Raw genomic sequence first — 4,181 nt, 5'->3', positions numbered from 1 at the left:
CTATTGTAATAGATTAACAAGATATCCATCCCTCAGGCTCACGAGAACGAACTGCTCTGATACCATTATGTACACCTAATATTCAAATCCTTGCTCGAGTCATAAGTTAATGATATTACGGTAGTACGACTCTCAGGTGGATTTTAATAATTAAAATATAGGTAATTTCGAAAGGAGTATTAATCGAGAAGCCTGAAAAGAGTAGAAATAAAATCGCGAAGACGTATCACTCACGTTTCGACAACAAAAGATAAACCGTGAAGCCGAAAACGATATACGGACAAGGCGTAGAGGAGATTAAGAGATAGATAACAGATAGATATATATAACATAAGTAAATAGCCACTAGTCGCGACCCGCGAAGTTTAGGCCGGCTAGGTACAGTATGAAAGTAGTTGACAACAGTATATCCTAATCTCTCCCGAAGGAAACATGAGAGCCTCTATAGGCAAATTCAAAGAGTTCAATACATAATATAATCTTTCCAAAACAAAGGTGGAGAGATTCTAAGCAAAACACAAGGTAGAGAAAATAAAGATCTTCGCCGTCTCTCAGACAACCCACAACTCACTTCTGAGCACCTGGGCCTGTATCTGAAAAATAAGAGATATATACAGAATGAGAACCCCGGCCCATGGGTTCCCAGTACGGTAAAAGTGCCAAATAAATACAATGCACTGCAGTAAAAACTCACTAAGCATCCTAAACTTCTTCACCAATTATTCATCCTAGGTTCTCGCTAAACCATGAATAGGCAACTGTCATAAGGGAGTGCTAAATCTAATTCATGTTTCACATGTTTTCCCAACTCGCTGACTCTTCCACGAATCAGACTCAGAATCATAAGCAAAACCATCACCAGTTGTTCTGCCTCAGCACTTCTATATCAATACATTATACCCTCGCCTGGAGCTAGTGAAACCACATCACTGCATCTACCCAGGAAGCTCCAATTATCTCATTCAATAATCATCATCATCATGCAATCGCATCATCAATTCATCTCCTCAAGAACAACCCTCAACACCCATCGACACCAGCATGAGGGGACTCTCAGTTGCACAAACACAAGCAATACAGGCAAGTAATACACAAATATGGTACAAGTAGAACAAGTAGCATATAGTCATGTAACATGGCATATATGATGTAGAAATCCAAAACAAAGAGGCAAACCCAAACAATTCAAACATATGCAAATGATGAATGCCTGCCCTATGGCCGATGATATCATCTGTCGGTTATATAGCCAACCCGACATGTCCTGGTAGCTAACCATTGGACAGAAACACCCATCGCGGAGCAAGTAGGTTTGAGCCACAATCCCATTGCTACTACCTGCTCAACCCAGAGCCAGTGGAATAACCACTACTGCGGCTACTACCCAGCGGGTGTTTAAAGCTCAACCTGGAGCGAGTGGATTCACCACTACTGCCGCTACTACCTAGGCGTCACAATCTCTGACCTGGAGCAAGTGGGACGAACCACAACCCTTGCTACTACCCAGGATCTCAAAACATACATTCGTTCAGTTTAGAAACAATCATCACTGTTATCAAATCTCAAACATGAACCTGGAGCAAGCGGGATGAACCACCACCCTTACTACTACCCAAGTATCACAAATACACATTTATTCAAAACTCCATAATTAAACTCATTTATCTTAAACATCATTTTCCGTCTCATACCCGGAGCAAGTGGACAACGCCACTGCCTACTACCCGGGGTCACGCATCATATTTCAGCATTTATAATTATTATCCATTTAACACATTCATTCATTAATCATATATGCATTTATACTCGGCCATAAACAGTAATGGCTTTGCCGTAACCCGGCAATAACTCAGCCATTCGGCTCATGGTTCAATCAAGAACCGGCCATTTATCAATAAATATAGCCCTTCGGCTCATGGCATACACGGTACTTCCACCGTCATCCTCCATATCTCATATAATCATCTTTGATCATCATTGATTGTAACCTTTCCCCTTGCTTCACTCGCAAGTTACCACATCCCCTAGCTCCTTTCTCATTGCTAGGCATATCATAATGATTTAATACATAAGGGGCGAGATCGGAGGCTAGGAAGTATGAGATTTGGCTTTAAAAACTCAAAAATCAACTTTGGCATGAAAACAGGGCCACGCGTACGCGCACTTCACGCGCACGCGTGGATGGCCACAAAACTCATCGACGCGCAAGCGTCATACGCGCGGACGCACGGGTTGAAAAATAGCCAACGACGCGCACGCGTCAGCCACGCGTACGCGTGGATACATTTGTGCCCCAGGCACAAAACTGGCACAACTCTCGGAAAAATGGCTGGGCATTTGGTGCAGCGCATCGACGCGCCCGCGCACACCACGCGCACGCGTGGATGGTGCTTTCTTGAAGAACGGCGCGTACGCGCCAAGTGCGCCTACGCGCGGAGGGTCGTTCTGCTAAAAATTTTCTAAGTTAAAAGCTCCAGAATTTACAAATTCAACCCCCAATCTTCTGACGGACATAACTCTCTCATTTTAAATCGTTTTTCACCCGTTCTTCGAACGGCATGGACATCCCGGATCCAATTTCATTTCTAAACAAATTTGGCACAAAACAGAGATTCGTAGTCCAAGTTATGTCCCATCAAAATATGCCCAAAAACCATATTTTCATACAAAATCACAAGGTGCCATTTTCAAAACAAGCCATTTTCAACTATTTTCAAAATCAACCAAAACATGCCAATTTCAACCCTTTTTTAAATCAATCAAAATGTACCAAAATCAATATCAAGCCATCCTCAACTCACACATTGACACTTTACCAAAATTCCCAAAAACCACATCCAACCATTTTAACACTTCTCAATCAAATGGCTAAAGGACAAACACAATATCATGTCATACATCCTTCCTCATCCCAATTTCCAATAATACCATTTCCAATCAACCATCATTATACATAATCAATATCATACTCACTATCACGTGATTTCACCCACAAATCAACCTTAATCATTCTTCAAGCATATATCACAACATACATATCTCTAATGCATCATCATACCATCAAGGCATCAATAATCATAATCACATATATCACCACATAATATATCTCAACCAAACCAAACATACCTCATCTATATAATTTCACCCAAAATTACCAAATTCCACACTTCAACTCCTCAAACCTTATTATTCAATAACCAACCTAATCATTCATATATTTATTATCTGAAATTCATCCAATCACTCGTGCCATCATACAATGCACACATCGACTTACCTTTCTTACCTCTTTCCAACCTCCAACCCAAAATTTACGGCCTCCGGCCCAATTTTCACAATTTAAATGCATAAACCACAAATAAATACTCATTACCCAGTACATCAAATTCTCAATACACCAAGCATACAAGGCCTCACAATTCTCAACCCAATCATTAATTCACATTACATACCAACTATGCATATTAGCACCAACCATTTACACAATCCAAACTTAATCCTAGGGGCATCTAGCCTAGGAATTCTCATCACAACACACGGTACTTAAATGAAACTTAAACCGTACCTCTTGTAGCCAAACCAATTGAGCCTCTTCTTTGGAAGTCTTCACCAACCTTAGCTCCAAGCCTCACCAAAGCTCCTCAAGCAATACCAATCTCCCAATTGTGCACCAACATCACCAAATACACTAACATAACCAATATCACATACATACATCAACCTAGGGCTCATAAAAATGCCAAATCACAAGGGTTTGAGCACTTCTTACCTCAGCCCATATGAAGTAGGGATAGAACCCACTTAGAATCCATGTTGGAGTATCCCTAAACACCCAAAATCACAAGATTTCAACACTAACTACCCAAAAACGTGTAATAGTGGGGAATTTCAAAAACTGGGCAGAGATTAATGGAATACTCACCACAAAACTTATATAGAATTGTAGAGGATGAAAAGAGCGACGCGTGGCCATAAACGGCTCGTCAATCGGAGCTCCGTAGCTCAAGTTATGGTGGTTTGAAGATCAAAGAGAGTTAGGTTTTCTCTCTTCTCTTCTCTCTTCTCAATTTCAGCGCCCCAACCCTTCTTTTTAGGGTAAAATGAGCTGAAATGCTCATAACTAATGTTTATATATGTTGGGTCTTGGGCCCACTTAGGCCCGGTTCACTTATTTTTGCCCG

The sequence above is a fragment of the Arachis hypogaea genome, chromosome 11 (genome assembly GCF_003086295.3).
Source record: "Arachis hypogaea cultivar Tifrunner chromosome 11, arahy.Tifrunner.gnm2.J5K5, whole genome shotgun sequence".
NCBI classification, from domain to species: Eukaryota; Viridiplantae; Streptophyta; class Magnoliopsida; order Fabales; family Fabaceae; genus Arachis; species Arachis hypogaea.
Note: the sequence above shows the minus strand (reverse complement) of the source record.